At 40.0% G+C, this 25,968-nt stretch overlaps 2 protein-coding genes across 7 annotated transcripts in view; one reads left to right on the top strand and one right to left on the bottom strand.

Moving 5' to 3' along the window:
- Peak1 (pseudopodium enriched atypical kinase 1) overlaps positions 1-15,708 on the bottom strand; it is a 216,404-nt gene extending 200,696 nt beyond the window's left edge. For 2 of the 6 annotated variants that reach the window (XM_031346239.1, XM_031346244.1), the window contains exon 1: positions 14,939-15,163. The gene's annotated coding sequence lies outside the window, so the exon portion shown is untranslated. Of the gene's footprint in view, positions 1-6,198; positions 6,305-14,575; positions 14,832-14,938; positions 15,164-15,599 lie in introns of those variants that run through there. The other 4 variants (XM_031346243.1, XM_031346240.1, XM_031346241.1 and 1 more) reach the window with 4 other exon arrangements.
- Hmg20a (high mobility group 20A) overlaps positions 15,640-25,968 on the top strand; it is an 80,703-nt gene continuing 70,374 nt past the window's right edge. Inside the window, exon 1 of the mRNA XM_031346248.1 lies at positions 15,640-15,927. The gene's annotated coding sequence lies outside the window, so the exon portion shown is untranslated. The remainder of the gene's footprint in view (positions 15,928-25,968) is intronic.

Below are 25,968 nucleotides of genomic sequence, written 5' to 3'. Positions count from 1 at the left end.
GCATATTATAGAGAAAATTATTTGTTCTAGAACTGTGGTAACAGTACCCAAATGTGAATGAGCACTTGAAATGCAGTTGGCCTGGACTGAGATGCACTATATCTGAAAACATACATCAGATTTTGAAGACAAAACAAAAAATTAAAATCAAAACGTAAGAAAGCTTTTATTCAATTAAGATACATTATAGAGATTTGTTTCATCTATTTATATTGTTTAAAATGTGAGTACTAATATATCCCATATGATTGTCAGTTCTTAACATCAGAGAGATGGTATTTTTTTAAATGATATATTATCAGGAAAAAAGATTTATAAGGTTATTAAAAGGGGGCACTATTTCAAATACTCATTTGAATATTGCTTAAGTATAGTTTATTGAATATTGCTAAAGTATAGTTTAGCAGTATAAAAGAATAAAAGAGAAAAATACCAAATTTTCTAAATGAAAAGAATTCCCTCCACTAAGCATGAATTTTTATCTCCTAAACCACTCCAGCTCTTACATATCTGTCGCTGGGGATTATAATCTACTGATTATAATGACACATAAACCATATTCCTATAGTATAGCATCAATTAGATATATTGTATATATACACTAAAAACAAACAAAACAAAACAAAACAAAAACCCTGGGTGGATGAAGGCACCAAATTATGAGCATTAGTTATCTCTAAATGGAAGGACAGATTTTCTTTTTACTCTATGTTCCCTTTAGTCTGTATTTTTTTCTATAGCAATAACTTTTCCTGTCTTAAATGCTATTAACTGGGGTAGGGGCTGCTGAAGAGATGGCTTGGCAGTTAAGAGCATGTACTGCTCTTGCAGAAGGCTCAGTTCCCAGCAATAGCACTATGAAGTTCAAAACACCCTGTAATTCCAGCTCTGGGGATCTGACACTCTCTTCGGACCTCTGTAGGCAAATGAATCCAAGTGCACATACAATCTCATTCACTATGCACACCAGGCTAGCCCCAAACTCTTGGAAATCTACCTGCCTCAGCCTCTTGAGTGCTGAAAGCACATCAGGCTTTTCAAAAGCTATAAATATCCTGAATGGGAGTGGCACACTCCTTTAATCCCAGCACTCAGGAGGCAAAGGTAAGTGGATCTCTGAGTTCATGGCCAGCTCCAGTTCCAGAACAGCCAGGGCTATAGGGTTTCAAAAGAAACCGTGCCTCAAAAAACAAACAAACAAACCCAGAAATAATAATAATTATCACCATCATTATTATTAATAACAATAATAAGAGCTATAATTTTTAATGTGTGGTATAATATATAATGCCAAACTATACTTCAGATCTTCAGCTAAAAAAGGATGCAGAAGATTAGAGGGAAGTTTTTGTGTACAGCAGGACTCGTCTTGCCTACTCAGATAGCAAGCCCATAAAAATACAGACCACGCAGACCCAGAGGAGATAAGAGAGGATTAGCATTCAGTCCTTTGTAAACCCCTGTAGTTGCCGTTTGCAGAAGAATACAAAACATGGTGTTTCCCCCATGACGAGATTCTTTGCTAGACATTGGGAACACAGAACTGGGGGGAGCACTACAGCCTGCATTTATAATAGGAGTCAGATTCTGCTTACTTGTGTTTCATTAAAAAAAATACATAAGATAAAATGAAAGAATTCAAACATTCAACTCCCTAAATCAGATACTACTGTATTTCTAGACTATGTCTGTCTGCTGTTGGTGTGGTTTAGAGTCACAGATGCTTCATTTGTATGGGGAGGAGCAGGAAAGAAGTATGTTCTTACACAGCGAGGATCAGAAAAGGTTATCAAATGACAGGGCTCCCCTCTCTCCCTCTCATCGCTCATTGCACTAACTTCCTTGTGCAATCTAGAAACCAACAAGCTCTTTAAACTTCGAGATGAAGAGTTCATTTATAATCCAGGAGTTTCCTTGAAATGTTTGGTTGTAAAGTTTACCACTGTGGTTACCACTGGCAACAAAAGGTAGAGATTATTAATGGGTGGCCTTAGCAAAATGCTTCCTACTGCTTCGCCAATACCTTAGGTCTTCCTTTTCACACCAACTCCCACCATTCCGCCCACTGCCTGCCCAATAAAGTCCAAGGACCGCCCCACACCTGTGAGGAAGGCAGGTTTGCATCCTTTCAGGGTTGAATCATCCATCCCTCTTCCTGTGTTATAAGTAACCAAATCTACTTTGAAAAGTAAAGTGGAAGCCCTAACTCTAAACAATGAAAATGTGCTACAGCCAATGGGCCACGGATAAAAATGTAAATGTATACTGGAAAACTACAAAGTATCATTTATTTCTGAGTATAATACTTGTACCATTAACAAATGTATGATACTAACTATATTTCCAATGTTAGCTCATTAAAAACCCTCTTGGTTCTTGAGTGGCTGTGGCAAAAGGATCAGGAGAGAGGAGAAAACTGAGAATATCATTTTCCCAAGGACACAGCTTACAAACGGCAGATGTGAGAATCACCTAAAGCCGAGCTGGACCCTGTACTCATCCAGCTTGCTGGCACGATGCTATCTATGCTCCCAGAGGACTCAGAGAGCAGGGCACTCACCAAAGCCCAGGGAAGCGTTTAGTTACAATCTGCTAAGCTAAGCGCAGAAAGGGGGAAATGACAAGCACGAATGGTAACAGAGCTAGCCCAATAATTCTAGCACACCACTGTAGCTTAGTTCCTGTCAGTGCTTTCTTCTGGTGCACAAATAGAGTCTCTTTTCCTTTAACTAACACTCAGCACAGATGGTTTTACAGTTCTAAAAACTTTTAAGATACTAGTCTCAGTATTTTAGAGTAATAGCTTAAGTAACATATTTTAAGTATTTGTTTCTGTGTATGACATATATGCTAGTTTCACCTCAACCCCTATAACATAAATATGAACACTACCACAGTCTTACAAATGAGGAGACTGAAGCATTGTTAGGAAACGAAAGTCACACAATTAGCAAATAGCTAACAAGACAGGTTGACCTCAGAAATCAGAATCCTTTACTACTCCTGCAGGGTAGGTTCATGAGCTACTTGAAAGATAGTAATTGTGTGTTTACAGAGCCTAAAATGAGGGAGTTACCACATAGATTTACTTTATTTTGACCAGAGTCTGACTTGGACAACTAAAGTTTTTAGTATCTAATATTATCTCAAACAAGCTAATTAAAGCTTCAGGTCTTACCACATAAGGGTCAAGCATCTATGAGATCCCTTCTTCCAACAAGCCTTTATGTACTGAGTGCCAGGGACTGAGCTAACTAACTGTACTTCACACAGCGTCCATTCCAGTCAGCATAGGAGGACGTACTTAGGTTTCTCACAACCAATAAATCCAACAGAATGGAACATAAAAATGAGTAACAGCTTTGCCAGCATTCAGCGGTAGAACTAAGAATGCAGTCCTGTGATTACCTGCCCCTATCCTACAAAGTACTTAAATCCCTCATTTTTCTTATAGTTCCTGAAGAGTGACAGGCACCTAAATAATTACTGGATAGGTAGTATTACCCTGCTTCAGGCACTGCCTCCTTTTAACAGCTGTCAATGAATGCCTACCCATTTTTACTAGAAAGGAACTGAAAGATGTTTTACTAAAACCTCAGTTTTCTAGGCTGTATGCTTGAATTACTTTTATATTGTATTTTTCATTGACTTTAATAATCTAATGATAAATGTGAATATCTAAGACTACCTGTGAAAGAAGTTGACAATTTTAATAAATAAGCTTATCCAGATGAGGTATTCTTAAACATTTAGTAATGTTAGTAATTAATGTTGACTATTTAATAATTAAATAATATTAAAGCATATCCAGATATAACATTTAATAAATAAGCATACCCAGAAAGAAAATGGTTGATATTTATGTGGAATTTGATTTTATCCAGTCTTACATCAAATCATATTGATTGTGAAAAAGTGGCAGAGATCCAAAAGTTAAAGTCAAGTGCAGAGCTGGAGAGATGGCTTAGAAATCAAGAGCACCTGCTGCTTGCTCTTCCAGAGAACTCAGGTCTGAGTCCCAGAGCCCACACGGCAGTCCACAACTAGCTTTAACTCCTGTCCCAGAGAATCTGACATCCACCTCTAGCCTCCTCCAGCACCAAGCGCATGAGGTGCACAGAGATAAATGCAAGCAAGATGCTCATACACATAAAACTAAAAATAAAATGAAAGCCAAATGCAGCAGAAAACAACACAACGCAATTGAAACACAGCCTTGATTGAAAGCTTCTAAATATAGGTACTGTTATCAAGCCAAAGGCCTTATAACAGAAACAGAGAGATGAGAGAAGGCCCTAGAAGCCAAAATCAAAACACAATGAACTCTTTACTGGCTGATAATTACTTGGGTGTACATGAAACCATGGTACTTTTCAGAACTGACATAAGTTTACACCAATGTTCATATGGAGCTTGTTTGAGTTCATCCTTTCTTTTTCCTCTCTCTCCTCTTCCCCAACCCCTTGATACAGAGTGCTAGGATTAACGGAGTTCATTGTTTCTTCTGTACCTTTCTCTACCAAGCTCCAGCAGTATTTAATGTCTATACCATTATCTGGTATGTTCCCCTATGCTATTCTTTGTAAATCTATAGTCTATATTTCCCTAGATTGTACATTATGGAGGGAGGAAGCAATATTAACCCCAAACATATCTCAGTATTTTCAAGATATTAAGTACTGAATAAATATTTAGTAATGACAGATATGGCATTCATCTTGCTGGAGACATGCAGCCAAATGTCTTAACCTCTTCTCTCTGACTGAAACAAATCATTGGTACGTCTTTGAATTTCTTTTCTTCTTTACATATCTCAGATTTAATCTGTACTGAGAAGTCTCAAGTATACGTGGCCTGGAACAGTCGATTATGAATTCTACCTTGATAAGTTCAACTGCTGACCTCCATCTCTGATAGGATGTCTATTAAGCATCCCAAACACGTAACCAGTGTGTGGTAATGCATGTCTTTTATACCAGTACTGGGAAAGCAAACACAGGCAAATCTTCAGAAGTAGGAAGCCAGCCTGATCTACATAGAAGTTCCAGATACATAATGAGACCTTGTCTCAAAAAAAAAAAATAAATAAAAAAATAAACAGCAAAACCTTTAGCTAATCTGCAATGGAATTCCTGGGTTCTCCACAGAAACCCCCTCTGTTCTGCTCTGCATCATTTTCCATGCCAACCTGCTAGGTGCTTAAGACAAAAATCCTGAGTTATCTCTATCTTTTCACTCTATATCCAAAACCATGAGCAAACGTTTTGCATCAAAATACTTAACTTAGGAGTCAGATGGACATGTGCAAGTTTCTATAGACAGAGATAAAAACTTGTGAGATTTCATGTGTGTTATTGAGAAAGCAGTGACAGAACAGTAGTGATGAGCACATCTACCATTTAGAGTTTGACTTCCAAATACGATTCTCCAATAAAAAACAAAACAAAACAAAACAAAACTAGGAACTATTGAACAAATAGGGAAGGAAAAAAAATGAGAGTGGGTGCACATAGAGTCACAAACGACAGGAGCATTAAAGGATACAGGGGTCAACCTTAAAGAGCTTCCAATGGCTAAAGCCAGAGTAATTTGAATAAATGATGGTATTGAATTATAACTACAAGTATAAAATACTCATGAATTAAGCTGATATACATGATTAGAGACAGATGGGACAAATAGTCGTTACAGAATGGTGGCTCAGCAGCTAAGAGCACTCACTGACTGCTCTTCCAGAAGACCAGGCTTAATTCTCAGCACCTACATGGCAGCTCTGTACTCCAGTCCCAGGAATCTAGTACCCTCTTCTGGCCTCTGCAGGCACCAGGCACACACATGATACACAGATATACATATTGACAAGACATACATACACATAAAATAAATACAATTACTTAAAAGTGATAAATAAATGTAGAAGAAAACCAAAGAAATACAAAACACCACAACAATAACTATCCCAAGCAAGACAGACTGACGAATGTTAGAATCAGTGGGCAGAAATAAGATAGTGGCAAAGTTTCCAGTCTAATCATGAACCCTGAGCATGGTGGTACATACCTTTAATCCCAACAATTGGGAGGCAGAAGCAGATCTCTATGAGTTTGAGGTTAGCTTGGTCTACACAATGAGTTCCAGGCCACCCATGGAGCTATAGTGAGTCCCTGTCATAAATTAATTAACTAATTAATTAATTACCATTCTAAGTATGTAGGAGGTATCACAATTCAGAGCCAGCTGCCTCATCAGGTAAAAGCTCTTGGGGGTGAAGCTTTATAACCTCAGTTTAACGCCAGGATCCCACCTGGTGGAAGGAGAGAAACAAGTCTCAAAAGTTATCCTCTAAGGCTAGAGAGATAGCACATAGCTCAGTGGTTTAGAGCACTTGTTGCTCTTGCAGAGAATCCATGTTCAATTCCCAGTACCCACATGGTGGCTCACAACCATTCACAACTTCAATTCCCAAAGCCTTCTTCTGGCCTTTGTAGGCACCAGACACATCCATAGTATACATACATTTATACACATATATAAAATAAACTAAATCTAGAAGAGAAAAATAAAAAGTTGACTTCCACATGCATGTTGTAGAAAATGCCACTGTATACACAGACAAGATAAATTAAAACAAAATAATAAATAATAAAAATGTAAAAAGAAAAAGTACAAAGCAATCCTCAATTGTAGAAAATCTATTAAATTGCCTGATCAATATTCTCTGTGAATATGTGCATATGCAGGTGCACATATGTATGCAGAACCCAGAATTCAACAACATCAGGTTGTCTTCCTCCATTGCTTCTCCACTTATTTTTTTAAATAATAATAAATGTATGATTTCATACAAAAGACAGTAAAAAACAATACTGAGCCAATGAAAGGAGTAACTGAAGAGTTAAACATCACTGAAACTAAATCTACTGCTATGTTAAATCCATTACCAAGATAATAAGATAAGCAATATCTGGGGGAAAACACTAATGAGACATATCTTCTGAGAATAGGCAAGAAAAACTTAAAATTCAACTAGAAAAGAAGTAATCCAACTGAAAATGGGCAAAATAATCTGCTCAGACAATTCATCAAAGGTGATACCTTGTCTTTTCAGACAAGGTCTCTCACTGAACCTGGAGTTCATCAGTCGAGAGAGGCTGGCTGACCAGTGAGCCTCAGATGTCTGTCTGCCTCGGTCCCCTATCCTCTTGGCTGGGGTTGCTGAACCACATGTACACGGGATATGTATGCCTGCCTTGTATTTTATGTGGGTTCTGGAAATCCAAACTCAGGTCCTTACACTTGCACAACAAACATTTCACCAATCGTGTCAGCTCCCCAGTCCCCTGGCCAGTATTCTTTAAAAGTAGCCAGTTCATAAAAGACCAAGAAACTGTCACACAATAGACAAGATAAAGAACTGACAAGTATACAAGATGTGGTGTGGAGGCCAGGAGGCAGTGGCACATGCCTTTAATCCCAGCACTTGGGAGGCAGAGGCAGGCGGATTTCTGAGTTTGAGGCCAGCCTAGTCTACAGAGTGAGTTCCAAGACAGGCAAGACTACACAGGAAACCCTGTCTCAAAAAAAAAAAAAAAAAAAAAATGTGGTGTGGAAAACAGAATGCAAAAAGGAAAACACAGTTGGGGCATCATGCCAATGTTAATCTCTTGGCCTGATAAACTGTCTGGAGATGCTTCTGACTGTCACAAGTTGGAGAGATGATGCTAACACTTAGTGGAAAGAAAGCCAGGATGCTGCTTACCTCCTGGAGCATCCAGGACAACACCACAACAAAGAATTATCCAGTCCAAAATATCAGTAGTACTAAGGCGGGCAAACTGATACAAAGGAACTCTGAGATTTGGGCAACTCCTCCATGATTCTAAAATTTTCTCAAAATTAAAAAAAAAAAAAAAAGTCCAGTTCTAATCACTTTTCATTAATCCCCTGGTTGCTGCAGGACACCACAATCTCTTAATTAGATTCCTTTTTTAGCAGTACTAAAGATCAAACCTAGGACCTTGAATATGCTAAGTAAGCATGCTACTACTGAGCTATACCCCAAATCCCAGTTTAACTAAAATTTTCATTTGTGAGTTCCTAAGACAGGCCCTCACTATGTAGCCCGGAAGGCCTGGAACTCACTAGGCTGACCTGAAACTCGCAGAGATCCCCCTGCCTCTGGCTTAGGAGTATACTGGAATTAAAAGTTTGTGCCACTATAAACAGCTCAATAAGTACAATTTTTAAGGAAGTCTCCTAGCTGGTCTTGTTTCTACTTTCTTTTTCTTTCTAGATGACAATCACTATAGTAGTCTAAAAGAAGAAAAACAAAAAGCATTCACAAACACAGTAAGTCTAATCACATCAACCCTCCGCTCAGAACTATGTAAGAATCCTGAACGCTTTAGCTCCCAAAGCAAAGCCTACTCTCAGGCAGGTGAGATGGCTCAGCGAGTAAAGGTGCTTGGTCACCATGACTGACAACCAAAGTTCAGTCCTTTAGACCCACATGGCAGGACAGAACCAACTCCCATATGTATACCACTACACACACATACAAGCATAACTAATTAATAATTAGAAGATTTAAAATGTACCCAGGCATGGAGTTGCATGCCTTTAGTACCAGCAGCCAGGAGGTTGAAGCAGGAGAATTACCATGAGTTCAAAGACAGCTGACGATACCTACCAATACCTTTCTCAAGAAAAAAAAAGTACAAGTCTGCTCCCTTTGGCATCCCTAAAGGCCTTTCTTGCTTTATTCCTCTCTCACACAACCATCTTCTAATATAACAATTTTTGCTTAATTCATTATTATGACCTTTCTCTCTAAAATAGTACCTGGCACACACACTCAATGCTTCTTGTTGATATACCTCAGAAGTTCCAAATTAAATACCTCAATGTTTTTCTTCTACTCCCTATGCTATATGGTTTGGAGAATGAGGAGGCTTGAATACTGGTTCACTACTTATTTAACCTGTCAAATCCTCAGTTTCCTCATCTAAGGGAATGACAAAGGCAAGCACAGAAGGATCATAACAAGCCATGTACTTTGGGCTTAGGATCAGAATACAGTACTAAAGTGTGCAGCAGATAGCAGGCACTCTTACTTCACCCCACCACTAGCTTTGCAGTTTTATACTCATTCTATGCTTTCCAAGGCTGGATTTGTAATGGTTGCCATATCCTCTCATGCCTTCCAATTAGATAATCCCTCCAGGTTGTCAGCTCATGACCCATCATGGACTCCACAATTCTTCATACAAGTCACAATTCTGAGTATCCTTAATTCCCTATTTTTAGGGTCTCCATTAAACTGATATATAGAAAGCAGTCGGTAGAGACCTGGGCTCTGAAATTTACCAGTAAGATTTGAACTCTCACTATTCATCTTCATCTTACAAACAAGGGATATAACAGTAAAAAAAGGGTGTTGCCGGGCAGTGGTGGCGCACGCCTTTAATCCCAGCAGAGGCAGGCAGATTTCTGAGTTCAAGGCCAGTCTGGTCTACAGAGTGAGTTCCAGGACAGCCAGGGCTATTCAGAGAAACCCTGTCTCGAAAAACCAAAAAAAAAAAAAAAAAAAAAAAAAAAAAAAAAAAAGAAAAGAAAAAAGAAAGAAAAAAGGGTCTTATGAATACTGAATAGATTCTCCAGATATAATCAGACTGAATACAACTGAGAAAAATCAAACGGCTATGTCAATAAATCCAAGGTCTGTAACCTCAAAACAGTCCTCAAGACTCTTCCGTTTCCTGGCCACTGTCTACCTGCCTCTCTGCTCTCCAGTCTCTCCTGTGAGTTGTTTCAAACTCACAGACTCTTTTCAAGCTCTGTTCGACCCCTTTCATTCTTAGCGGCTAATCAAAATCATCAAGACATGCTACCAAGTCTCTCCCTTCCCTCTCTCTATCAGTTTCAAGCTTACCCCACCATCAGTCTTTACCTCCTCTTCTGCTCACTGAAAAACAATACTTCCCATTAGTGATGGTTAGTCTTGGTTGGCAATTTGACTACATCTGGAATTACCCAAACAGGCTGTACAAGCCATGAGGAAAAAGTCAGTAAACAGCAATCCTTCGTGCCTTCGGTGTCAGCTTCCAGCCTCCAGGTCCTGCCCTGTGTGAGTTCCTGCCCTGACTTCCTCCAATGATGAACACTAAGGTGAAATTCTTTCCCCCTGAGTTTCTTTAGGTCATGGTGTTTATCACAGTGATAGAAATCTTAACCAAGACACCCAGGGCCAAATTCTCTACCTCTGCCCAGGGTATTCATGTTCAGATCCTTCCTTCCCTCTCCCCACTCACACCTTCCTCCAGATTCTTCCTCTGGGCTCTCCTCTCCTCCTCCCCCCACTCTTTTCTATCTCTTTTGGAACTTTCCAGTTTCACATAAGCATGCCTAAGACACTCTTTTAATTTATAAGAGCTTTTTTCGGCAAAGTTCTCTAAGTCTTCAGCATGTGGCTTCCTTATAGTTTCTTTCTGAGGCCTTGGTTAAAAGCACTACTCTTGCTTGGACATGGTGATACACACTGGGAGATAGAGGCAGAAAGATCAGAAGTTCAAGGTCAGCTTTGGCAACATTTAAAAAGCCAGCCTGGGCTCCAGGAGATCCCAGTCAGGAAAACCCACAAAGAAAAACATTGTATCCTTCTCAGTTAGCTAACTCCTGGCTGTATTGAACTCTTCAGCCTCCTCTATGCATTACAATGTAGCTAACTGCTCTAAATTTCAGACAACTTAATCTCCAAGTCTTTGAACTCTTTCAAACTTTATCTTACTTGCCCTTTCATGGTAGGACACAGGTTGATAGCTCCAGTCCTTGAAATACTCTCCCTCAGCTTCCAGATAAACCCTCTCAGTCTTTCTGGGTTTTTTGTTTGCTTGGTTGGTTGATTGGCTTGGTTTGGTTTTTCCATCCTTGATCTACCTGACATAGATTGCTGACCCTCTCACTTAGCTATTGGCCCTATCTACCTAGCAGTTCCCAATACAAACACAGGAATTATCCTTAACCTTCAGTCTTCATTCACTCACTCATTCATTCATTCATTCATTCATTCATTCATTGTGGAGGGAAGCATGTGTTGTGGAGTGCATTTGGAGGCTAGATGATAATTCGGAGGAGTGAGTTCTGTCCCACCATGTGCATCCCAAGGATGAAAATGTGATGCCAGGATTGATAGTAAGTACCTTTACCCACTAAGCCATCTCACCAGACCCAATCTTTTCTAGCCTATAACCTATTTGTCTACATTACTGATAATACTTCAAAAATCTCTCCTACATCCACTCCTCTACACTCCATGTCACTTCTCATCAGGATTGGCTTTTTCATTGGTCTTGCTTCTAGCTGTACCCCCTTTTAATACAGCTTTCATTTTTCTGTCAAAATGATAGGTTTAAGCCAGCTCTGATTAAATTGCAGGATGTCTTGAGGGTGGCAGGGGGGGGATGTTTTGGTTTTGTTGTTTATTTTATGTGTATAGGTGTTTTACCTGTGATGCCTTCTGATACCAGAAGAGGGTGTCAGAGCCCCTGGAACTAGAGCCACTGATGTTTGTGAGCCACCCATGTAGGTGCTCAGAATTGAACCCAGGTCCTCTGGAAAAGCCATCTATCCAGCCCTGCTTTTGCTTTTCAACTAAAACTCCACAGCCTTCAAGGTGGAAGGTAAAACTCCTAAGATTGGTTTACAATCAGTGGCTTGTACTTCATTTGCCTCTGTTCTACAGCTGGGCTGTCTGTGTATAGAAGGGAGTATATGACTGTAGCTAATCTTAATTGAAATATGCTAAACTATAAAAATATCACCAAATTCTTAAGACTTTGTATGAAAAGGAGAATATTAAATATCTTAGTATACTGCTTTAAATTGATCTCAATTGTTATTTGTTAAAACACAGCTACTAGAAATTTCAAATTACATATGTAGCTTATGTTTCCTTTTTTAAAATACAATAGCATGAGGAAAAATACGTTTCCTCTTTCTGAACTTAGTTGATTCATATATTATTCAAGATTAGCTTGAATAACTCACTAAGATTCCAGAACTTCCCCCACAGTCAAGAATCCAAGTCTGAGTCAACAAGCCTTCCTCTGTCCTTTCCTTCACAGGCACCTGTGCAACACACCTGTCATGTATCACACCAGATTATAATTACCAGTTACCAGCTAGCTCTCCTCCTAAAATATAAGCTCCTGGCAAAAACAGTATCATTCTACATATATGTACATATAGGCCCTACCGCCAGGCCTAACACTTTAGAAGACACTCAAATACTTGTCTTTTGTCAGACAAATGTGAACTTGACTTGAAAGTTACTAGAATACTTTAATTCTCCAAGGAAAACCAGCTAGCAGGGAGGAAACCTGTACCAGAAGTTCTAGACTGGGGCATAGGAGTCACAGTAAAAGACAAATGAGAAAATAAAGTTCACATCCACACTTGCCTCTTACAGTGGGAAAAAAAAAATGAAGGATTAGCAAAAGTGATATGGAGCCTCAAACTCACACTTGGCATGCCAGGGGCCACAATGTGCTTCCTAAATGGCTCTAACAACCCATCCAACAAAAGAGTAGGATTTGGCAGGTTACAACACAAACAGCTAGAGCCCAGCACCTGTTCCCCTTAAATAGCACATCATTACGGTTAAAAACAACAACAAATCTCTCTCATGAAGCAAATGCTAATCTCATGATGCTTCACCATGGAGCAATTCAGAAGAGTTATTATATGAAATGTGCCAAAGCCTGAATTTATGGCTGATACTTCTTTGGCAAATATGGCTGGCACTGCCGGCTGTTAAAAGGCATGTATGCAAATAAGCAAATAAAAGTTTTTAAGCTCTCTGACTTAAATATTTACATTACCATAAATGTACAAAGATAAATGTTTATATGCATTCACATATAATGCATTTCAGGAACGTACTTTTTAATGTGACCGTCAGAAAACAGTTATGAAGTGGCATTATTTCTTTATGAGCCTCAGGACAGACTCTTAAAAATAAATTCTGACAGAATGTTAATGGGGTATAAACACTACTGTGAAAGTTGTCTGCACCATTACTAGACAAAATGAATAGGCAATACCCTAACAACTCAAACAAGCTTATCTTCTCCTCTCACCAAATCACTTCTTACAACACTGGAAACTAACCAAACATAAATGTCAGTCCCTAAATAGAGGGTGGGAGAAAGGAGGACTACAAATAAAAAAAGCTTTAAAAAAAAAATTTGCCTTTTTCCCCACATAACATAGTCGTACTACTCTCTCCCAAAAAGAGACAAGATAAAATATCTTCTCTTCTTCCCCTCTGACATCTATGGCAATAGGATCTTTGTTTTCTCACATAGTTTGTGAGCTGATCATTGCCAAAACTCACTTGCAGTGGTATGAAGTCGGCTTCCACTGTTAACTGTTAATCTCTGTGATAAGGCTATTAACTCCTAACTTGGAAGCCAAGAAAATGCACCTCACCTGCAATTATAGTTTACTGAAAAAGTCACCAAAGAAAGTGCCAGGCACTTTGGAAAGTAATTAGGGTAGTCAGTGAATTGAAAGATCTAAAATGCTTTGAGATTACAAAGGAAGCCATCATGAAGTGAGTATCCAAGATTGCTCATGGAAAGTTTTACCCTTGTGGATAATTCAAATTTGGGCTTTCTGGGTTGGTTTTTCTTTTCCACTTTGCAGAAAGCAATATGTGCTCTCTTGACTACATATTTAATTTGCCAAGGTAGATAAAGGGAGAACAGTGTGGCTGGGGGAACAAAAGAAAGAAAGAAAAGAAGAGAAAAAGAAAGAAATAAAGAAATCAAATCAACAGATAGGCCACCAAATAGAATACTCAAAGCAATTCCGATTCAGGTGAATTGGCTGTTCATGTACATCATCCAATGACCTAAAAATAGTCTTTTATGTAAGTCACCAAGTATTTAATTGAGAGTGTATTCTTACCACATTCAACAGAGGCAAAGAAAAATGTACTGGGTTTTCTATAGTAGGGCCAATAAAGATGAAATCATAGTTTTCCTCTAACTCATCTCTATCCTTCAACGTCAGCCATCCAATAACTCCATTCCACAGCTCTGATTCCTAAATTTGGGTTCTTAAAAATCAGACTGCAGACATGGGATCTGGGGGAGGGGGACTGGAGAGCGGACTACTCTTTGATATTGCTCTCTGCAGTCGTTAATGTAGTCCAAGAACAAAATCAAGCTCTCCAACAAATGGAGCATAAGATGGGGGATAACGAGAAGGGGACCCAGTTCAGATGGGTAGTCCTCTTCGAAGAGGGAAAGGAAATCCGCAAGAACCCATAAGTCAAAGGGCAAAGAAAACCAAATGTCTAACCTAGCCTCCCAAAATCCCAAACCCCTAAGCAACCTAGGAAGCCTGCGCTCATCAGGGGCTCACTGGCCAGAGCGTGAAGTGAGCAGGCACAGAGCCACCGGTTCCATCCTGACTGCTGCTGCAAGGCTGAGCCTGATCCTCCCAAGTCTGAGAGTAGGCGACCATACAGACCGGGCAGAAGCCCTTCTTGCCCCAGCCTCCGCGTCCCCACCTCCACTAAGGCTTCACTTTCCCCTGGAGCCTCGAAGCCCAGCCCCGGGAAGTCCCTAGCCGCCAGGTTCCAACTTTCCCTCCTCTGGGGGGCGCCGCGCTACCGGGACCATGGCAGCCAGGGTAACGAGGCCTGGGCCGGCGGGGGGCATGAGAGGGCTCGCGGCGCCTGCGGGGCGCGTGGGTGGCCGGGGCGCTGCAGCCCGCGCCCCGCAGGACGCACCGGCTGCCGAGCCCCTGCGGCGCCACCCAGTCCGGATTCCCCCAGGTCCGCGTCCTCACCTCTCGGCGACCCTGGCCCCATAAGCCAGCGCGTGTGGGAAAGGGATCGGGAGGGTACGTGGGGCAACCCTGCCTCCGTTACCTGAGGGGAGCACACGCCGTTCCGATAGTCAGCATTGCCTCCTGTCCCGTCCCCTTTCTGGCGATCGCGGCCGCCTCCACCGAGCAACTGACACAACTAACTAACTACTCGCGGCCGCGGAGTCCACGGCGCGCTCCCGGCCGCTCTCCGTCCGCCCAGCCCACCAGCCCGCTTGCTCCTCCCAAGCCCGCACGCCGCCCCGCCGCGCGCACCCTTGCCGCTTCACTTCTAGGGGATGCGCGCGCACGGGCGCGCGTGCCCGCACCAAGCCTCGGCGGCCTCCGAGCTCTCCTCTCAGCCCCATGGGAGGAGTTGACAAGAGGCCACGCCTCTCTGAGTGCCAATATCCGGAGAACAAGACCTAGAGAAAATCTGATTGGCTAAGAGGTGGAGCCAAAGCCAGGGGCGGGGCGACCGGGACCTTGAGTCCATGTGATGGGGAATTTGAGTTCAACTAAACGCCAGTGGAAACAACGGTGCAGGTTTGGATTATTTCGGGGCCGAATTACCTTAAGTCAGCCATTCGTCTACTACAGAATAACTATTTTCTAAGAGTCCAATATACCATAAGCACCAATTTAAGTGCCACTATTTTTTGAGAGACTGAGCAATGAAAATGAAAACTACGTTTCCCAAGAACCTTCGCGAAAGTGAGTCTCACCTTGCGTCGTCACGTAGTCCTTCGCCGCATTGGGCAAAATAATCCCTTCATTTCTCTGAAAGTATCGGGTATAACATTTCACGTCTCTCCTCACCGGAACAATTCTCAGTATTACCACGATAAAAGAAGTTACCTATCTGGAAGTGACTAAGTGATTATGTAAAGAGTAAGAAAAGAAACCAAAATAAAGTACTGCGGAGGAATTTCTGTCAAGCTGTGAGACGACGGAGTGAAGAGTGAAGGCGATTGCGAGGGGCTGAGGGAATTGTCCTCTGTGCAAGGGACTTTCATTAGTCCCCAGGCCCCTGCCTGCCCCTACCGTCAGCAGGTTAGTAAGCAAAACGAGCATGGGGGTGGCCACAGTCGAGATGTCCTTCCCCCTTTGAAGATCATCCCTCTTTTGCTGCTGCTGTTATTGGTTTGTCTTGGTTTAAGGCCCACTGAATGGGGGCGCCTCACTTCCGGTTGGGGGAAGGGAGACATGCTGTCATAGGGGAGGGGGGACTATAACTCACTTCCTGTGGGGGTAGGATGATGTTTGGGGGGTGTCCAAGCCACTTCCCGTGTTGATGAGAGCCAGAAAAGGTGTTGGTTTGTGCCATTCTCAGAAAGAGTTCTTACAGCCTTGGGGTTGTATTTTCAAGTCACAAGTTTGGTTGTTTCCCCAAATTATGATCATCACCAGGCCACGATCAGAATTTATGTATTTTGTTTCTGCGTGTAAATTGGAAAACTGTCTCCCCAGCAAGATTGTCTTAATGCTATCTCAAAAGAATTTTAAACATCTTGTTAAAATTCTCAACAAGATTACATACTTTGTTCTGTGACTTGTGAATTGCCCACCTTTGCACCCAAGTCAAATTTGTCCTTAACTGAGTGAAGTAGTGTAGTCTCTACCTAGACATGGAACATGAACTCCTTACCTACTCTTTTAAGGAGGTAGTTTATAAGTTAGAGGACCGAATAGTTCCCATAAATTACAGGGCATTTCATGTTTGCAAAGGGAAAGAGTACTGCAGTACTCCGATTTGGTGTTACGTTAATAGAGGTCATTAATATGTTACGTCTTTAGGACTGAAGGGTTCACCCCATGCTGGAGAACATCATCCACTTTAATATTGTTTTCACGTAGCTTTCCTATGGTGTTTATGAAAGATACATTTTATGGCGTTTCCTCGTTTGTAATTTGAGTTTGTCGCTGATTTAAAAATGAGGTATTTGTAGTTTTAAAACCTGGCAAAAGCATGGCAAGTGCAACTCACATACTGAATAAGAGGAAAATGTCTCAGGAAGAATTAAAGATGAGTAAAACAACACTTTCTGGTTTTCTTTATTCTGCTTAAAAAAAAAAAAAAAAGACTACCAAAAAACAAACAAACAAAAAAAAAACAAGAAACTATCTGAAGTAATTGGCAACTTTTTTGATTCCTTGGCTTCTCTTGTCCAGCAACACAGTATACAAGTATATGTTTGTTGGCAAAATCAGTCTGTTTGGAAAGTTTTTTAAAAACTTAGGCTATCAGGTGAAACTAAAATTGCATTTTCTTCCACTATTAAGGTGCATGTATTTCTAATTTCATAGTTTGCACTTAGAATAGAAAATATTTTAAAGTAAATGTGAAAAAAATTTTTTGTTTGTTTGGGGTTTTTTGTTTTTTTGAGACAAGGTTTCTCTGTGTAGCCCTAGCTGTCCTGGAACTCACTCTGTTTACCAGGCTGGCCTGGAACTCAGAAATCCACCTGCCTCTGCCTCCCACGTGCTGGGATTAAAGGCGTGCACCACCGCTGCCCGACTCAATGTATTTTTTTTAACCTTATGTTCTTCATGTAAATGTTATGGATTCCAATTTTGGGTTTATGGTGTGCATCTCTGAGTCCATATGAGTTTCATGTGCTTTTTCTTTTGCTCTTTTTCTTGTTTGTTTTGTCCTATTCTGATATTGTATTTTATTGTATTCTTCCTTAGATGCCTGTTTGTTTTCTAGTAAAGACAGAAAGGGGGTGAATTCAGATAGGAAAGAGGAACTGGGAAGAGTTGGGGGTATTCTTAGGTAGGGAGTTAGCTAAGGGGCAGAAAACTCGCCTACTGTATATAATATGAGCCTCTGGATTTGGGGTTTGATCACCAGTACTGACAGGAAAACAAAACAAAACAAAAATCAGCCTGGCTAATTATGGTGGTGCATGCTTTAATCCCAGAACTCAGGAGGTACAGGCAGATCTCAGTGAGGTCCAGGCTAGCCTAGTTTACATAGCAAATTCCAGGCCAGCCAGAGGAACACAGTGAGACCCTACCTCAAAAATAAATAACGAAACAGTCTGACGGGCTTGGGATGGCACTGAGTGCTCGAGTACCACCCGCCTCCTATGAACGGGCTTCCATTTCAGCCCAGCACCACCACCAACAACAACAAAACAACATTTCTGAATGCTAAAATCAGTGTTTGAGAGGCTTCAAAATTGCTGCAGTAGTTAATTTTAAAAAGGACTAGAAAAATATTGTCTACGGTTATTGATAGAAGCTAGGGACGTGTACACTGCACCAAGTGGATATGAATTGACAAGAAAGGGAGTATGCAGTGTCTTCCAGCCCATTAATGTGACATACTAGATGGAGACACCCTGAACAATTAACTCTAGTGTTAGGAGTTGAAACATGGAAGGACGGTAGAACTAATCCAGAAAGCGAGAAAACAACGCCTTAATGTTGGTTGAGGTACAGTAGTACTGCCTTTTGGGAACAGTTTTGGAAAGCAAAGTAGTTTATTAAATTGATCCTGAAGATATTCTGTGGAAGACATGCAATGTAATAGAAATAAGACAAATTGCTGTGGCAAGGCTTGTGCAGCTTGAAGAACTGTCTGTGGAGGAGAAAGCAATATAGAAAGTACGTATCAGGAAGATGCTTTGTGATAAGTGACAGTTATTCATTGGCCCCATCAAAGAAGAATTATTAGATACACTGCTGAAAAATGGAGAGGTGAAGCCTGTGTGGCCTACCTCTCCTTAAAAAGTGTTTCTGTGGAAAGGCTTATCTCCTTCCAAGGGATTTTCCCTTTAATGCCCCTTTGTTGCTTTTTTCAATATATCCCTAGTGTCAAAATTAGGAAAAGAAAAACCATTCGCAAACCTACCGTTACTGCTTTAGGTTAATACATTTTAGATTTTCATTTCACTCCTTGCCATCTATGATAGAAAAGTTGTTGATTAGAGTATTTGGATTAAATAACTATTTCCTTTTCCTTAAAGCAGGCATGGCATACACTGCCCAGAGCAGTTTGAAACATTAAAACAGTAGGCCAGAATCCTGGCGCTCATCTCACTGGAATTTGATTATCTGCACAGATGCTACATAATGCAAAGGCCTCTCTGTGTCCTTTGTTGACCCTGTCCTGTAAAGCTGACACTAGTGTGTTAGTTATCACCTGCAGCTTCACGTGGTACCTCAGTAGTGGTGGTTAGGGTCTCTGCTTTGCACTTGAGGGCTAAAAGGAGCAGTCTAGCAGCTTACATGATTTAACCTATTTCCTTGTTGTCTTTTATTTCTGTATTTTCATATGTATTCAAATGAAAATTAGCTTACATGGTTTTTCATTATTTCAACAAACACTGAATACTGCTACGTATCAGCCATGATCTTGCTTCAAGTACAGAAAATACAAATACCCTTATTCTCTTGGGGCTTACTTCCTAGTTGATAGATCAAAGCTAGGATTTTGCTTACTTGGTGTTTTTGAATGAGATGTTATCATGATTCAAGCTGGGCTAAGATGCATTCCTAAATTTGATATCTCTTGGTTTCTAAGCCATCCTAAAAAAAAAAAAAAAAAAAAAAAAAAAAAAAAAAAAAAACAACTTGTTTTGTTTTGAATATTTCCTTTATTGTTACATGCTTCATAGTTTTCCTGTTTAATTTGCCTTGTACTGTGTTTGAGTGAACAGTAGGGAAAAACTGGAGCTCAGACAGGCCTACATTCAAAGCTAGTCTTTGTGTTTCATTGGCTTCATCAGCTTGAGTGGTTAGCTTCCATGTGCCTCAGTTTTCCAGATCTGAATGTGACTCGTTGGTGAAAGGAGGGTTCCATGGGAATCACTTGGTGTTGTCCTGGGACTTGGGTCTTAATGAATGCTATCTATTATTTAACCCCAGGCTTGTCTCGGCTATGCAGGCTGTTGGCATCCACCCATTTACCTCTTCTAAGCCACACATAGAATGCAGTAGTAGATTCATTGACATCCTGCCTTCTGTCTTCTGTCAGCATGCTCACTAAGTAGTCAGAATTGTGTTTCTTGTGAGAAAGAAAAAAAAAATCACTAATCTCAATTGTCTTACAAATCATACTTCATAGAAAAGTTTCTGGGAAAAAAATTAAAAGAGTCACCAAAGTAAATTGTTTTAGGAAGAACTTCAACTCATTTTGCTAACTACTAAGGCCTCTCACACTATGAGCATGCCTTTTATCATCTGTCTGTGCATTTGAATTTGATGATGGCTGAGGGGAAGCTCTGTCCCCTACCTCCATCTCACTTTGCTCCTGTTGTCCTCTGACATACTTTCACTGTTCCTGGAAATTCCCATTTATCAACATTTTACCCTTGTGTCCTCTCTAGGTAGCACCTTCAAGAACTATGTTCTGATGTCCACTCCCAAACTACTTACGTTCTGTCTGTTGATCTCCAGAGTATTATGTACCTTTATTGTTGCATTTATTAATGCAGTTTATTAATCCTCAGGCTCCTGTTGTTATTTTTTGTTGTTATTGTTACGTAGAGAAAATGCCCTCCTGGAAAAGACTGTATAAACTATATCCTGTTTATCTCTAGGTTTGCTCTCATCCCTGGAACCATGTCGCGCATAGGCATTGACGTAGTATTTATAGTTTAATTGATACTAGTGTTGTAATGAAACTCATATGTAACTTTTATCTACTATTTATGCTCAGCATGAAGGACTATGGCCAGTATATAGTAGGTACTCATACATCTGTAATATGTGTGGCTAAATCATTATGCTCCCATTTGTAAGCATTCTGTGGTATTACTGTCATATATTAAATACCTGATATATGACCATAACTATGAGAACCGATCTGTGCAGGCAATGTTAGAAAAAAACATAGTTTATAGCTTATGTGTGGACTCACTTATCTAAGTGAGGGGTGAAAAGGTCAGCACATACTGTAGTATTTCCCTTCAGTCCAAACACAGAAACTAAGCAGATTTATAAGCATTTGACATACATGAAACATTTTGATCATATTTACCCCCATTACCTTCTCTTCTCCCCTCTCCTTCTGGTCCCCTTCCCCCTTTCACTCATGAGGGAGTCATGTATTCTCCCTCACCTAAAATCCACATATGAGAAAAATATATACTTGCCTTTCTGAGTCTGCTTTATTTTGCTTAACATAATGATCTTAAGTGAAAACAACTTCTCTTCTTCCCTATTGATAAATAATATTTATGTAGATAGATAGTAATATAGCTGGCTCATGTGATAGTTCTGTTTTGGAGTGATGGTTTGTTTGTTTATTGATGGGTTTTGAGCCATGATCTCTCTATGTAACCCTGGCTGGCCTAGGGCTCTCTATGTAGACCAGACCTCAAACTCATGCAAATATACCTGTTTCTGGCTTCCATGTGTGGGATTAAAGCGTTTGCCACCATGCCAAGTTGTCTTTGTTCGTTTGCTTTTTGTTTTTGCTTTCTTGATGATAGGCTTGCTGCCAAAGGTGACATGGAATTTCATTTACATTTCCCTGATGACTGAGAATTGGACATTTTTCAGCATTGCTCAGATTCTTTCTTTATGCCTGAATAAAATTCCATTGTGCGTATGTGCCATGTTTTTTTATCCATTCATCAGTTGATGAACTAGATTGGCCCCATTGCTTAGCTATTGTATAGTATATAGTGTAGCAAGAAATATGGATATGCAAGTATTTTTAGTTACATACCCAAGATTGGTATGGCAGAGTCATGTGGAAATTTTATTTTTGTTTTGTTTAGCTTTGTGTATGTGTGTCCATGTGTCCCATGCATGTTTGCAGAGCCAGAGGTCAATGTTAGATGATGACCTCTACCACTCTCCATCCTTTTTTTAACTTGTATTTTGTTTGACAAGGTCTCTCACCACACCTAGGGCCAGCTCACAATTTCAGCAAGCCCCTGAGGTTCACCACTTTCTGTTCCTACTGCAAGGCCACCACACTGGGCTTTTATGTGGCTGCTTGGATATGAACCAGGTCCTCTTGCTTGCATATCAAGTGCTTTTTCCACTGAGCTATATCTTTTAGCCCATGTCTTGGTTTCATTTCCTGTTGCTATGGTAAAGTGCTGTCAAAAACAACTTAAGAGAGAAAGGGTGTGTTCATTCACAGTTCCAGATTACAGCCCGTCATAGCAGGGAAGTCTTAGTAGCAGGAGGTTGAAAAAACTGTTCCTACTGTATCCACAGTCAAATGTAGAGAGCAATGGATTACACCTACACGCAAGTGTGTCTACAAGCAAGAAACTACCATTTGGAAATGATGCAGAGAATGCCCTGAGTGGGTCTTACCCCTGGGCAAGATAAACACCGTGGACATGTCCAATGTAAACCTGATTTAGACAGTCCTCATGGAGGCCCCCTTTCAGGTGGTTGTAACTCGTGTCAAACCCTCACATCCTTGCCAATATTGGTTGATGTTGTCTTGGTTGTAGCAATTCTGAAGGGAGTAAAATGAAATCTTAAAACACATCTCTTTTTTGTTGTTGTTGTTCTTGTGTGTATGAGTATTTTGCCTACATACCCACAGAGACCAGAAGAGGGTGTTCAATTCCCTGGAACTATAGTTACAGACAATTGTGAGCCACCATTAAGTGCTCTGAATTGATCCCAGGTCTTCTGAAAGAGCAGTCCTCAACACAAGTTTGTGTTTTTCTGAAAGCCTAAGATATTGAATGCTTTTTCAAATATTTATGAACCATTTGTATTTCTTTTTAAAAACACCTACTCAGTCCATTAGTTTATATGTTGATTAGATGACTTTATTTTACAGTGTTCAATTTTTGTAGTTCTTCATATATTCTATATATTAATTTCCTATCTGATGTATACTTGATAAAGAATTTTCTCCCATTCTGTAGTCTGTTTTCTTTTTTATACAAATTTTTTGACTTCTTCCTTTCATACTTGTGTCCCTTCTATTTATTTACCTTGTCTACTGCTCCAGCTAAGGCATTGAGTTCTGTGTTGGAAAAAATCAGTAGAAGGGGCCACCCTGTCTCATTCTGGATTTTAAAGAAACTGGTTTTGGTTTTTCTGTCTTTAGCATAACGGTGGCTATAGGTTGAAATATGTTGGTTTGGTGGGGGAAGGGCCTGATTGGTTGTTTGGGTACTTGCTTTGATTTTTTTGAGACAAGGTTTCTCTGTCTATCCCTGGCTATCTTCGAACTTGCTCTGTAGACCAGGCTGAGACCAGGCTGGTTTTGAACTCACAGAGATCCACCTCCCTCTGCCTCTGCAATGATGAGATTAAAGGCTTGAGCCACAACTACCTTGCTGAAATATTGTTTCTTCTATTTCTAGATTCTTCGCAGCTTTTATTAAACCTTGTTTAACAGGCCTTTCCTGTGTCTACTGAGATGTTCTGTCAAGTCTAATTATGTATTACATATATTGATTTGAATATATGGAACAGTTTATATCTCTGGGATTGAACAAAGTTGATCATGATATATGATCTTTTTGTCCATGGATTTATTTATTTTGTTTGAGGGGAACACAGATGGAGAAGTCAGAGGTCATTTTGTAGGAGTTGCTTCTCTCCTTCACCATATAGGTTTCAGGATTGTGCTGAAGTTGTGCTGTCAAGTTTTGTCTTCGAGCATCTTTATCAGGTGAGCCTTTTCTGGCCTATGTATGATCTTCTTACTATGTTCTTTAATTTAATGTGCAGGTATTTTATTGAGATACCGAGAAACTCAGTGTATACTTTTCTTCTTTGTTGTTGTATACTTACCCTATGTTGGCATCAGAACAGTGATAGTTTTGTAAAATAAGTTTGGCAGTGTTCTAGTTTGTAGGAAAGTTTAAGTAGTATTAGTGTGAGAAAGTTTGGCACTGTTAGTGCTACCTTACAGGTTTGTTAGAATTTGGTAATGTAAATCTCTGTCATTCCCTTGTAAGATGTTTTATTCTTTAACTGTTATGGGCCCCTTTAACTTGTTTGTAGCTTCTTGATTTAATTTGGCATGTCAAATGTGTTTGTGGGTTTATTAATTTCTTCTAGATTTCCTAGTTGTATTGAATATTAGTTTTCAAACTATCCCCTAATGATCCTTGAAATTTCACTGGAGTCTGTCCTAGCTCCTCTAGTTTCCTCTTTCTTTTGATTAGATTAGCTATGGATATGTTAATATTTCTTTTCAAAGAACTAATTTCTTTTGTTTAATACTTGGAATTTTTAAAATTTCTTCCCTGGCTTTTTAAGAGTGTATTGTTCAGATATATTGTTTAGTTTCCAAAGTTTTTACTTGCTATTGATTTTAGTTTTCTTCTACTATGATAAAATCCCCCAAAATGTTTTCTTCTGTATTTGTTTAGATTTGTTTTATAACTTAAGAGGCAGAGGCAGGTGGATCTCTGAGTTTGAGGCCAGCTTGGTTTACAGAGCAAGTTCCAGAATGGCAAAAGCTACACAGAGAAACCCTCTCTCAATAAGGAAAAAAAAAATCTAGAATGGAGTATATGTTAGAGAAGACCCCATGAGCTGCTGAGAAATATGTATATTGTATATATTTTAAATGGGATTTTTTGCATATTTTCTGCTGAGTCCATTTGATCTATGTTGAAAGGTTTTTGTTTAGGTGTTGGTTGGCTAGTTGATTTTTTTTTTCTTGAAATATAGTCTCATATATCTTAGGCTTACGTCAAACTCCCTATGTAGCTGAGGATGACCTTGTATTCCATTCCTGATCTTAACTGCCTCCCCCTTCCAATTGTTGAAGTTATAAGCATGCATTCCCACACCTGGTTTATTACATGGTATAACTATGATCTTTCTTCATATTGAGTTCAGGTAACCTATCTAAAGATGAGAGTTAGAAGCCAGACAAAATGGTACGTACCTGTATTTTAGCCTTCAAGAGCTAAGACACAAGGATTGCAACAAAATTGAGGCCAGCCATAAGCTAGTAAATATGTGTGTAAATAAGTATATAGTATGTATGACCTTGTGTCAAAAAAATTTAGGTAGGTAGGTGGGTGGATAGATGGATAGATAACACAGTAGGATATTGAAACCCACTATTTTTGTATTAGGACCTATGTGATCTTATTTTGCTCATTAATATTTGTTTCCTGAAATTAGACCTCAATAATTGGTGCATATATATTTGTAATTGTTATATCTTTTGCATTGGCCCCTTTGTTAATATGGGAAGGCCTTCTTTATCCCTTAAGACTAATTTTTACTTTAAATCTACTTTCCTGGCTATCAGAATAGCTGTGCTGACTTCTTTTCGTCTTCCATTTGCTTGATATATTAATTCTCATCCTTTCACTCTCAATCTGTGAACGTCTTTACCAGTGATTTTTTTGTTGTGTTTGTTTGTTTCTCCTTCCTCTCTCCTTCCTTCCTTTCTTCTTAATATCCTTCCTCCCGTCTTTCCTTTCTCCCTTCCTTCCTTCCTTTGAATTGGGGTTAGTCAGATTTTGCACCTCACTACTGAACCAAGCCTCTGCTGCATCCTTTCTGCTTAGTGTTTGGCCCACCTCTGTGTAGAATGGAGGAAACAAGTAACAGAAACATGGACAGATAGAAGCAAGCCATACATAGAAATACAGTAAAGCCAGATGCACCTACAGCATCCACAGCTCTCTACAACAAAAGTGAGGCAGAAATAGTAAGATGGGAAATGTGAAGTAAAGAAGTTAGAATATCTAAAGAGTGAAACGACAGCAGGAGGAAGTGAGGGCCAGAGAGAAAGGATAAAAGGAAGTTTGCTGTTAGAAGGAGAGGAGAGACTATCCAAGAGAGAAAGAAAAAAATACATATTTGAAAAGAAATCATTTATCTGATGAACCATGTGGCAAACACAGAACTGAAGAGCACTGTCTGTATGAGAGCCACTGTGCAGCAGAGGACACGCTCATCGCCTCACTGACCGGACTCTTCGGTTCACTTTATTGGTTTGGGGACCAGAGGAAACACACACATGGAGGCTAGAGGATACTTTGTAAGAGTCAGTTCTCTCCTACAGTGTGGCTTCTAGAGATCTAGCTCAGGTCATCGACCTTAGTACAAACGTCCTTACCCACAAACTGTCTTGCTACCACCACCACCACCATCACCACCACCACCCCCAATGTTCAAAAGATCATT

This window comes from Mastomys coucha, unplaced genomic scaffold (assembly GCF_008632895.1).
Source record: "Mastomys coucha isolate ucsf_1 unplaced genomic scaffold, UCSF_Mcou_1 pScaffold23, whole genome shotgun sequence".
Taxonomy (NCBI): domain Eukaryota; kingdom Metazoa; phylum Chordata; class Mammalia; order Rodentia; family Muridae; genus Mastomys; species Mastomys coucha.
The sequence above is the reverse complement of the archived record's forward strand: the minus strand, read 5'-3'. Positions and strand labels throughout refer to the sequence as shown.